Below are 13,038 nucleotides of genomic sequence, written 5' to 3' on the forward strand. Positions count from 1 at the left end.
TTAAATGATGATGTGGAGTTGTTCTTTTGGGTTAGATGTACTTCAGCAAATTTCCTTCATGCTGTGAGAATGATTTGACCCAAAGTGATTCTATACAACTTGGCCTTCTTTTACATTTCAGAACTTCATTCAGTTAAGAAAGTGACTTTATTGTTGGGTAAGGACTAGAGCAGTTCCACTGGTGAATTATTTAATTAGCTCTTTACAGCAAGTAATGCATCTGTAATATGGTTGCTTTGATAGATCAAAACCCCATAAATGGCTAATTTTTTTTCATAAATATTTACTTTATAAATACATTAGTACCAGTGTTCAGATATAGGACCTTGCTCTAGGTTTCTGTGCCTGAAAGTCAAATGCAAACAATATTTAGTTATTCTAATATTTATTTAACATTTAATTAGCTGGAGTTTTATATGAGAAGTGAATACAAGAATGTATTTGTGTGAAACAAACCACCCTTCTTTATCTTGTATCAGTAATTATCAGCCACGGTTTTCCATTTTGGACTGCATGCAGTGTGCTAGTTATTCAGTGCTTGAGATTTGCACTTAGTTTTGAGTGAAACCATGAATAAAATTAACTTAATTGATTTGGGCTGTAGTAAGTATTTATCAGGATGACAAGACAACCACAGACCTAGGCCTACCTAATTTGCAACACTTCCCAAGGTAGTACTTGTAAAATTGCAAAGGTGTTGATAGGCCCATTTTAAGCCTTTTAGCATGCTTTTGTGAGGAAACTTTCAGTATTGAGCCTACATTGTGTTATTCTCACATCTACATAATGGATTTCCCACTACCATAATTACACAAAAGTCTCCAAAATCACAGAAAAATTCAACTTTATATACAATATTCAACTAAAAAGATGGGAAGCCAAGGAAATAAATTCCTTCCTTGTTTTGTCTTTTAAAAAAATGTTTGGTGCTATGAGGTTTGGGGTTTTTTTGTTTGTTTGTTTTTTGGCTTTTTCTTCTTAAAAAATTTGTTTTGTGGATTCTTACAGATTCTCCCTTCTTATGGTCATTATTGGGCACTGTATTTTACTACTTCAGTGAAATGTCCAGAGAGCAGTCAAGAAATAAAGTCTATTTTAGCAGACTTTCTATTTGCACATTTTGATTTGAGTCTTTACAAAATCTTAAGCAATTTCTAAGATTAAAGAAACTTTGAAAACTTGAGAGTGCAAAAACTTGAAAATAGTTCAGCTTGAAAACGGACTTGAGTAGTTTTCCATTGAGCAGTGTGAGCCAGCCCTGAATGTAATTATTCCAAACAACACAGGCATTGGAGACACATGATGACCCAGTTTTAAAATGCATATTGTTGATTAGAATGGTCATTTCATTTTGGTGGCAGAATGAACAATACTGGACCATGTCCAGGTCCTTAAAACAGTGAATGTCTGCCCTCCTCCAACAGATGGTCACTGTGTTTGTTTTATGGGACAGTTTGGATCCATGCAGCTTCCTGCATCACTGCCTTATTGCAACTAGTTGTGCCTCAGTTGGAAAAGCCACTTCCACAAGCAGATGACACGATGGTGTAATTTATAAGAATAATTATCAGCATGCAGTCAAACCACTGTAATGAAAAGATTAATTTCTGGTGCCTTGAAGAAAGGGCTGGAGTCGAAGAGGATAGGCTATTGAGGCTGCCCATTCACTGATGTACTAATTTATTTTGCATTATAATAAATTTGGTCATTGTTGATTGAAAAAGTCATAGATACGTGCCTGCTTCGATTTATCTTAATGGTAGTGTAACATTGCAGCATGAATGAAAAGCTGGTGTGTTGCAAGGTCTTGGCAGCCTGCGGTGACCTTCACAAGAAATGAAATGCTCTGTTGGCTTGGGAAACAATTGAACTGAAACCAGTCAGGCACAGTAAACTCAGAGATAGTCTCTCCAAATTAAAAGCTGTTTAGGAGCAGCTCAAAACAAGGCAAAAAGTGAGAGGATAACATCTTGCTTGCAAGGGGATTTTGTGTGCAGATTAAAACACCAGGGAAAAAAGGCAAAGTTCAGATCTACAGGAATTCCCATTAATTTGAAAAATTTGGAAATTAGATTGAACATTAGCATCCAAAGGTAGCTGATGAATGAATACACTATAGAAGCCATAACCTGTTGAAAAATGCTGAGATAAATTTAGTCTACTGACCTTTTAGCCCATTAGGGCAAAAAATTAATCATAGGATGCAAGTAGTAAATTGGCTACAATCAAAATGCTCTCCAAGTACTTCTAGTTACCAGATTTTGCATTCAAGGGTTTTACATATATGGAATAACCTTTTAATATTTAGGTTATTCTTCAGTATTATTGACCCAATTTGCATTGTTGCATACCCAAAATTCCTATTAATGTTAGTGGGTATTTCAGAGAAAGAAAATGTCAGACTTTCAATCAGTCATCAGCATCCTCATAAATTGTGGTTATTTACAAACTGATAAAGAGCCCAGATTAATCTCTGGTAGATTTCCAGAGATGTCAGTTGCAATGCTTAGAAATATATTATTCGATCTTAAAAATAACACTTCACCAGGATCCCTTTCTTTCTTGCATGTGTGTTGTTTCACAGGTGGGTATGGGGCAGAAGGGCAGCCCTATTGCAAGAACTAACTACTTACTGCTGTAAGTTTCAGTCTATCCTTCAAGAATAGTGGTGTTTCACAGATATATTTTGTAGCCATGTTCATTACTGCCTACTGACAGAAGTAGTGTTTTCCTCAGTTCTCTAGCAACACAGCTGTAACAAGAAGTGACTTCCAAGTGCAGACTATGCTTTCCTATCCTTTCTGTCCATTTCTGAGCCTTTATATGGATGATATGCAAGTGTTTACACAGTTTGAAAGGAAAAGACAGTACTGATGGCTTGTATTTTGGAGGATGGGATTACATATTTTTAGTCTGTGCATTTTCCCGTCTCTAATGCAACTTAGATATGTGTCTCTTTGCAGAAGAAATAATAATATAATCCATATAGCACATATTAATCTGTAAACCTCCAAGTGTATTCCTCACAGTGGCAAAAGCTTTATTCTTTCTCTTACAGCTGGACTACATAGAGCATTGACTAGCCAAGCATGAGCTTTTTTAGTGTCCTTCAGGAACCACCGTTCCCTTGAATTCTCAGAGGAGTTACTGGGATACAGCATCTCACAAGATCAGACTTTGGAAAAGGAAGGGAGAAGTGCTGTTTCACTGCAGCGTGAGTTAATGTTGGCTTTATTCTACGAGGTCTCATTACAGTCTCTTTGTGAGGGGAATTGGAAAACTGTATGGAAGGAAATATTGCTCTGCTTCATCAGCTGAAACTCAAAGCTCCATCACTTTGCCAGGTCAGCAGCATTTCCTGACCACAGCACGTCTGCTGTGGCCCTCTCCCTGGCTGGAGAAGGGAATGTTCCCCCTTCTCTTCCAAGACAACCTAGCTAGCGATTACTGCTAGCGATTGTAAGAGATGGTTGATCAGCTTTTGAAAAAGGAACTGATTTATGGAGTATTATCCTGGGTGAGGTCCTATATGTTAAAGATCTCAACAAATAAAGAAAACTAACTAATTATAAATTAATTTTTATAAGTAATTTTGTTTCTCTTTAGTATCCAAGGGATCTACCTAGTCATGCCTGACTTGCACTGTTACATGCTCAAGGCTTGCACTTTTAAACTGCTCAAGGGAAAAATTCTCCCTAGAAAACCTGCTTGTGAGATTTTCAAGGAAAAAAATGTGGGAAGTGATTTTCTGAACAAATGTCTTAGCAAATTCCATTGATATTTACTAGTTTCCTTCAATTCTGAGGTTGTTCTAGCATCTAAAGACACAAGGAGAGGTCAGGAACCACATCTTCATTGCTCTTTATAAATAAATTCATACGTACATAAAGCTCTGGAAGTAGAATTCATACTCTTATTTTCCTGATACTCAGTTTAACATTAAGGGTTATATGAATGATACCCTGGGCCCTGAGGTCTGCCCTTAGTTCCTAAAAGTCTTGCTTGCAGTTGAGGTGCTGTCTTCTGCTAGGCCTACTTCCATCCAGGGAAATCACTTTAGCTTTACATTAAGATGATACAGAATAGAAATAACTATGCCACAACATCAATTCAGAAACCGAAGAAAGAAAAAAAAACCAACCCCAAGGATCTCTTTTTGTTTCTATTTTCTAATTGACTACCAGCCAGTTTATGAACAACTTTTTAAATTACTTCTCAAATTTATAAAGCCTGTTCATGAATCTCCTTTATTTGGCCTTAGACTATTTGGACTTAGACTATGTCTACAGTAAATTTGAATACAAAAACATCATGCACCTGCACTCTTAGCATATTGCTGGAGTTCAGAGTCCAGTACAACTTATTTGACTCTCCATAATACCCTGTTTGGCAAAGATATTCAGCTAATATCTCAGAGTGTAGTATCAGATGATATCAGAGTGATCTCAGAGTTTGATAAATACAGAGTGGGAGGATTTAGGGGGCCCATGCGATAATAGTTCACCTTGCATGCGGAGATCAAGGACTTAAACAAGTTACAAGAATTATAGGGTACACAGAAAAGACAATACAAAAGAACAGAGAAAAGGAAAGTCAAAATAAAAAGAGGCACTGGAAAGGCATAAACTGAAGATGTCTCTCACAGAATATGGTCACTGAACATGTGTATGCCTTATATTTGAAGCTAATTGTTACAGAGATGAAAAAGAGGTTTTTTCCCTAACTCCCTTTTCTGTTACTGTTTTGTTGGGTTTTCTTTTGTCATCAGTACTCTTCTCATCTTTTACTTTACTTCCTTATATTTAATCTTTTTATTCCTCAGCTTTTAGAGATATTTTTGAAGCTGTCATTTCATGGTCATTTCATGTTTGCCTGTCCAACTTGGTAGCCTGTTCATTATCAAAATATAATCGAGTTAAGATTGCCAGGTGTTGCTTTTATGTGAGCATATAGTTACAGGGAAAGCAAAGGTTTTATCTGTAAATTTTCAGAGATATTTGTGTCGTTATCTGGAAGTGATGGAGAGACAAAGAAGTGAATGCTTATTAGGGGGATTATGTATTAGTTTTACAGGGGAAATTATTACATTTATAATGTCCTCACAAACAGTAGACTTGGTGGTTAATAGATTTATTGAATGAGCATATCATTACAAGATAAGCAGTACTTTCCACAGAAGAGATACACTCTTAGTGTTATTTAATTTCTCTTAAACATGTTGACAAGTAGTCTCTTTAAGAACACAGGGTACAGACAATAAAAGTTGACCACAAACTATGACACATATCCATACAAACCAAAAGTCTACCAAAAAATAGTTTGTCCCAAACAAGTATCAAGCATCCATATGTATGTCTCCCATTAAGAATATAAAAATTATTGACAGCAATGGGAGAAAAAACACCTGAATAGTAACTCTCATGTCTTCTGCACGCCCAGCTTCTGACATTGATAAAAGTGAATTTTTTGTAAAATCCCAAGCATAAGCCTTTTAGAAGCAATATCCAGTTTGCACCAGTTTGGGCAAAGAATGATTGCCGAGGCTTGTGGACTTTTTTTCAATATTAAATATGTTATAATCTTGAATCTTTCTGAAGAGGATTAGCATTAGCACGAATGCTGAAGTTGTCTTTGTTCTTGCTTATGTACTGTAGGTGAATTACACGACTGAAGGTCCAAGGGGACATTAAATGTATATAATATGCCTCCCTCTAGAAGACTTGATTTATTCATTTATTTATTGATGTAAATGCCTTTTTTTTATAATAGTGCTTATTAGCTTAAAGTGAAGTGCTTCCATGTATGTGTCGCAAGTGGAATCCCAGCAGAAGGTGCTGCACACTGTTATTTAGACCTGCTGTACTTCTGTTTTTGGCTCCCTGTTAACCTGTGAATGAATTAATTCCCTGTCCGTCATCAGTTGTATTCATTTTTACTTTTTTTTTTTTTTTCTTTTTTTTTTCTTTTCTTTTTTTTTTTTTAAGGAGAGCTGTCTCTGCTCATACTGCTGTGGAATTGTGGAACTGAGGAATCAGTAGTGCAAAATAAAGAAATTCACTTAAAACCAAGGCACCAAGGCACTTTGCTTGGCTAAGTTGACTGTATGCTGCTATTTGCTTTTGGAAGTAAAGCATGGCTGGGCTTATTTCATATTAGGAAGAAAACATGAGATTCCTGTTTTAGCACAAGCCAAGGAATTGTGGTGAAACAGCAGAAGTCAGTCTACAAAAACTGGAGGAGTAGAATATTCCCTTCTTCTCCTTCTTCTCCTTCTTCTCCATTCTTCTAATGGCATAATATTTATCATTATGAGGTAAATAGTGGGATTCCAAGAGATAACAAACAAACAAAAAAACCGAAAAATAAACAGCCAACAATCCTTCACTTCAGATGAAGAGAAAGATAACAGGAAGATACTGTCTTCTTCTCCTCTGTCATCCAGAACCTTTCATCAAATCTCCCAAGTCTTTCCCAGACCCTTCTTGGGCCTTGCCTATTGCTTATCCTCTCACTGAGCCTCCTTTTCCATGCTTATATTCTTTCTTGTCACTCTTTGCAGCTCAGATGTGACCTTTAAAGCTCTAGCTTGTGAGAGCAGAGAGCTAATTTATTTATTTTTCATTTCCAGTTGTTAAGCTATGTTGCTGTTTTAGATGTAGTAGTTAAAAAACTAAATTTTTCTGAATCCAAAATGAGCAGTGGGCACCATCTGAAAGGGTTCTAAATATGAAAAGAAAATTGAATTCATCATTTAGCAGCACTAATTAAAATTTTTGTATGTTCAGTGCCTTCATTGTTTATTTTAATATCAATATTTTATTAGGCATTGAGAAAAAAACTGCAGTTCTTGGTAAAATGCAAATTCACTTTTGTTGCCTTAAATAAAAATGCAAATTCCTTCTTCCCACTTATCTCTTCAAAAAGAGCACACAGCAATAAAAAAGGAAAAAATTCTTTCCACCACCTGCATTTCCTTTTCTAGCCTTGGCCACACAGGAATGTTACATAGATATAAACCAAAAAGATGAACTAAAATGACCTTGCCAAATAGGTGAATATCTGTCTGTGGATGCTGCTTTCATTTTAACAGTATATTTTAGGGGTCAGCTGGGACCTGACTCATGAATGAAATCATCCTGGCACTGATATAAAGCTGTGGACATATGAACACAGACACAGAGGTCAAGGCATAAACCAAACCACTCCACAGCAACTTCATGCAAATAAAAAAATACATGCATAAATAAATAAATTTATTTCTCATATTAACCTTCATTTAGGGCAGTATGGACACCTACCTCTTTGAGAAGCTTCTTTGTGACTCTAGAGACTTGAAACTTTTCAGGATGAAGATGTAAAAAATTGTCAAAAATTAATGTAATCTTATTCTTGAGGATTAAAGGATATGTCACTAGCACAGCTCCAGAATCAGATTCAGTGTAACATGGAGACACAGATCTAGAATTAAATTGTATTGACTGCTAGCTAATTTTTTTTTTAATGTCCATGAAAGTATCTGTCTAAGCGTAGCTATCAGCTTTGGCATATTAGCAAATGAACAGGTGACAATATGTTACAAGGCATCAGCAGCTCCATGATAACCGTGCATCATGCATGCTCCATTTCCTCATGATAAATGTAAGGTATTTGATAGGGGCTTTCCTTCGTAAAGAGGGGAAGCTTCTTGACATGTACAGAGGATGCTGCAGAGTAAGATTATGTGTAAGAACATCAGAGAAGCTGATTCCCAGGACTACATTTCCGTGTTAGAGCTTTATTCCAGACTGAAATCCAATTTAAGTTAAATCAGTGCAATTCTGCCCTGTAGGTGGGACATTAAGATTAGAGCATTTGTACACACTAAAAGCTATATTGGTGCAATCTATGATTTAAAGAGTCGCCCAGTGTAAGTGGGCACATATTAGTTCCATTCCATATGGGAAGGGAATAAGTCACACCAGTCTAAGGCCAAATTTGCATTACAGGTTTCACTGGCATAGCTGCATTAGCCAAAACCTAACAGTGCACACTCTGGTTGACACACAGGAGTAAAAATCACTTAAAAAGATATAAAGAGGTAGTGCATCTGAGAGTATGAAGCTTTTCCCAGCAGTATTGTGCATTCAAAGATGAGACATTTCTGGTCACTCTAGATATAACATCCCTAAGTGAAACAATAATGAAGGCAGAAGTGCTAGATCAAGAACCAGAAAAAATGATTTTGATAGTGTATGTTATTTTGCTCAAGGACCTGGCTTAAGTTGTACCTGCAAAGAAAGCCATTTTGTCAGAGTGATCTATTTCTGTACTGCGAGAGAGTGGCTGGTGTAGTTCTGTGAGTGTAGCTCTTATCACCAAACCTGTTAAATGCATCCAGGCTCTCAGGATATCTTATTTTTCATAGGAAGAGGAGAGGTGGGCTGGAGTAAAGTGGCTGTAATACAGGCTTGCTGATTTAAGTTGCTGTCTCAAGAGAAGCATTTTGCTTGTCATATCCCAGCACAAAATACTCCTATAATGGCCCTGACCTTATAAAACTTTTTAGTGTGTAAGTGGTCTTATCAGGGCTTATAAAAATATATCACTCTCACTATAAAATTTAAAATAGTAACTACAGTGGTTGTGTAAAATTGTATTTAAAAAATCTCATCTTAGACCAATATTTAGGCTCCAAATATTTTTCTTTGGAAGTTTTGGCTGAATTTTTTTGTAGATTGCCATGTAAGTGTTCTGCTCTTGTCCTGATGCTTGAATTCCAATGTCATATAGACTATTTGTTAGGCATTCTTTACTGGAATAAATAAAAATTTTATTTTGATGATACCAGAGCTATGTCCCCCTTTGCCTGAGGTTCTCCTCATGTGCTGTAGCCTGAGAATTACAAATTTCTGTTCATATTCTCTGCAAGACAATTTACACATAGATATATTGACATATATAGGTATGACTTGTCTAGCTTGCGGAAAAGGAGGCTGAGAGGCAGCTTCATCTCTTCATCTTTTGAGAAGGAAAACTGGAGAAAGAGGTGCTTAACTCTTCTCCCTGGTATCTACTGATAGGACACAGGAATGTCTCAAAGCTGCACCAGGGAAGGTCCAGACACATAGGCATCACTTCTTTATTGAGAGGTGGTCAAACACTGGAACAGGCTTCCTAGCCCATCAGTGTTTGGGAAATATTTGGATAATGCACTTAATAATATGCACTTAATAATATGTTTTTACTTTTAGTCAGCCTTGAACTGGTGGACTGGATGATCACTGCAGGTCCCTTGCACCACATACATAGAATCATAGAATCATCCTGATTGGAAAAGACCTTTGTGATCACTGCATCCAACCATTTAACTCTGTCGATGGTTAGTCCACCACTACACCATGTCCCTAAGCATGGCAGCAATAAATCTTTTAAATACCTCCAGAGATGCTCATTCAACTGCTTCCCAGGACAGCCAGTTGCAGTGTCAGTATGCTATGCTATGCTATGCTATGCTATGCTATGCTATGCTATGCTATGCTATGCTATGCTATGCTATGCTATGCTATTCTGCACTGCACTGCACTGCACTGCACTGTGTGGTATGAGCAGCATATTAGGATTAACTGAGCATGCAATACTTTTTCATCTCTGAGTAGCTGCTAAATCTTAGAGTCATGGTGACACCCTAGCATCTTGCCTCACCCACAAAAGGTTAATCACATGCAGGTAAAAAAAAAAAAAAAATCAGTCCAGCAGTCCAGTCAAAATATTAGGTTTTAAACTGGCAAATGTGTGGCATTTAATGAGCTGTGATATTCAGGAGGTCAGACTGGATGATCAAATGTTCTTTCTGGCATTAAATCGCCTGAAATCAATGACACATGAGGAAGCAGTGATGGCAAAGTGAGTCAGACATACTTTGCATAAACCAGTGCAGAAGTCTCATATATGTCCATAATCCCGCAGTTCAAGGAGAGAAAATACAGGCTACTTAAAACATATGTAAGAATTAAATTGTGTCATTTTTAATTCAAATTCCATAGCAGCATAATTTATGTGAGCACAGTTAAAGGTAAAACATACTCCTTAATCCCTTAGGAATATTCTTAACAGTCCAGAGATCTTAATGATATCCGTTTCCCTCAGCTATTTTTGTTCAACCAAATGATTAGCATGTTTTTGGCTGTACAATTCAATTTTATAGTAATGGCAATGTTGAGACATAAGTGCCCTATAATTACAGGGCACTGTGATATTATTATTGTAAAAAGCCAAGATGCCACTAATAGAAAGAATTTTGGCAGTCTACATTAGCTGGGAAAAAAGCTAATTTTATCTGAACATACTGACATCTGTATGATGGACATCTGTATGAATCCACTGTTTGGAGTCCTTTTATCCTATGTCTCCTAGTTGTGACTGAAAGCAGATGTGTGAAAATGTAGTAATAAAAAAACCTGTTCAAAACAGGGATAGCTTTTTGTGACTTGTAAAACTGAAGATTTTGCACAGAGATCAGGGATCAGATAACTAAATTTCTGGCAAATCCTGTGTGCATATTACAGACATTTTTATGGGATGCTAATTGAAAAGAAACTCCTTTTTGTGCTTTATAGAGAGATCAAACTATTTGGAGCTGCAAAATGTTTGAATAAATTTCCCAATGTTAAATTGTTCCTGAAGCTGCAGGCAGTTTTAAATCTACCTACTTTACTGTAAAGTTCACGTTGCTCAATGAATTTGAGGAAGGCACAGGGGAACAACTCAAATTGTTAAGAGGCTAAAGAAGATAGTGCTTCCTCATGAGTACTACTACTCAGCTGTATGAAGGACAGAAATTAGCTTGTAGATGAGTTCAAGGGTGTCCTCATGCTTTGAGCCTCAGCAAGCCCAGCCTATGTTTTCCCCTTATGGGGACCTCTCATTATCCTAGTGGTGTTGCTGCTTCCATGCAGTATAGACTTGGCACAGGAGCCTCACTTGAGCTTCTTAAATTCACAAGATAGTCTCTCCTCACTAAATCATCTTGATTTGGTGGCCATTTAATTCCTCATTCATGCCAGTCAAAAAATCCTGTGGTTTTTTTAGGAACAGTGAATCATTTAATTTCCAGATAAGATTTTAACAGTACCACTTTGTAGTGCTGCCATTGCACACAATGAATACCCATTCTTGTTACTATATCCTGAAATAACTTGAAAATTAAGCTCTATGTTGCCAGGTGGTTTCACTCTCTTGGAAATACTGGATTCTAGTGTAAAGATGATGAATAATAAAGTCCACGAGTACCACAGAATATTGGAAATGTTTTGCTTCGAATAGAGGAGAGGGACTTAATCAGGACATGGTAGCAGTTTCTTTTGAGATACTTTTCTGACATATCATCTGTCCTATCATTATTGTTGTTTTAAGAGGAGACTAGAAATTTATACATCTCAGTCATTGCACTTGTACATAAACATCAGATCAGTCTTTTACACATACAGTCATATTGTACAGAAATGAATGCACACAACTCTACACACACAGAACACCCTACAGAGAGGAGTGATATTTCAGGAAATTCCAGAATCAGAGTGTTTATGACATCTCAGTTCTGTTCGTCTGGGTGTTTTTAGAACACAGGGATCACACAGTCACAGCCTGTGTTCCATGCACTCTTCCAGTGCACAGAAGAACATCTCTATGCAGCAGCATAGCGTAGTTCTTTGTCTTCATGGCTTAGTATGTCTTTACCCAGTATTAACTATGCACTAACCATGCTTATTCAGAATATCATGGTGTGGTTTTCTTTATGTTTGTTCCCTCCTCCACCTGAATGATTTACAAATATTGATGATGTTTCTTTACAGTGCCCTGTGAGAAGTATTAGTAGTTACCTTTTACAGTTTGACAAGTGATAAATATGGAAATTAAAATTAAAATTAAAAATGTATGCTGATTTTGGAAGCCCAGTCTGAGATATTGAAAAACTAGGTCTTTTGCAACATTAAGCAGCAGTCGGCTTCTGTCTTTTCTGTTTTGGTCTTTTTCTCTATATGTTCAAGAGTCATTTGTATAGCAAGGCTGTCACTAAATTAGAGAAGGCTCCTATTAAAAAAGAAAGCAGGAATGAAATATAAAGATAATGTGTTGCATCCTTCAACTAGTTATCTCGTAGCATCAGATGCAGCAGAAATGACACATTCCAGATTTCCTATCAAAAATTCAGATTGGCATTTGGGGTGGGTCACACAGCAGCCCAGAGGTGGTACATGCCTACCAAGAATAGGATCTTCAAGAAAATTTTCAGCTACAGAAGTGCAGTCTATTAAGTATAAAAGTACTGACATTTTTTCCCTGAGAAAAAAGAAATGTTTGGATGTAAGAAAAGTAAATGACAAAATTTTGGCAAAAAGATCATATCTGTACATGATTTGGGTGTCTTACTCCCAAAGTATTCTAGGGACTCTGAGTTCTGTAAAATGAACTTTCCAATGGTCAGGGACATTTGTTTGGCTGGGGGTTTTAGCATTGCTGTTTCCCAAGTTTCTTTCTCCAAAATGTCTGAAAGACATAAAAATGTTGCAGTCTGAGCTAGATACTTAGGATGAATGCTTTAAGCCCCTATTATTCAAATTTGAGGAGGTTGCAACCAACAGAAACTGAGATTTTATGGCAGAAAGTGTTGGACACAACTTTACATTTCCTCTGATTGAAGTGAAGTTCAGACTATCACCTGATTAATAGCTGGAGAGTTAATGAGAATGCAGAAGACATAAAAAGAATCAATCATCTCTCCATGGACTCTTTTGAATGGCTTAGTAGCTTTGGCACAAATTTATAATGTGCTGTTGCTTTTTGAAATGCAGTCCGCATGGGAGAAAGAAGGGGCAATGTTCCTGCCCCACTTATAATATTATTCATTCTTTTTCTTTCTTAAGTATTATTCAGGCTTTTGGGATTTATGAATGTTTCCTTTTGGCTTTCATTCCTTCAGTTTCTAGCTTCATACAAAATTTTTCAGTAAACAAGCATATGATACTGCAAATGGAATTCTACATTTCTAGGTAAGATTTA

Source organism: Calypte anna, chromosome 3 (assembly GCF_003957555.1).
Source record: "Calypte anna isolate BGI_N300 chromosome 3, bCalAnn1_v1.p, whole genome shotgun sequence".
Taxonomy (NCBI): Eukaryota; Metazoa; Chordata; class Aves; order Apodiformes; family Trochilidae; genus Calypte; species Calypte anna.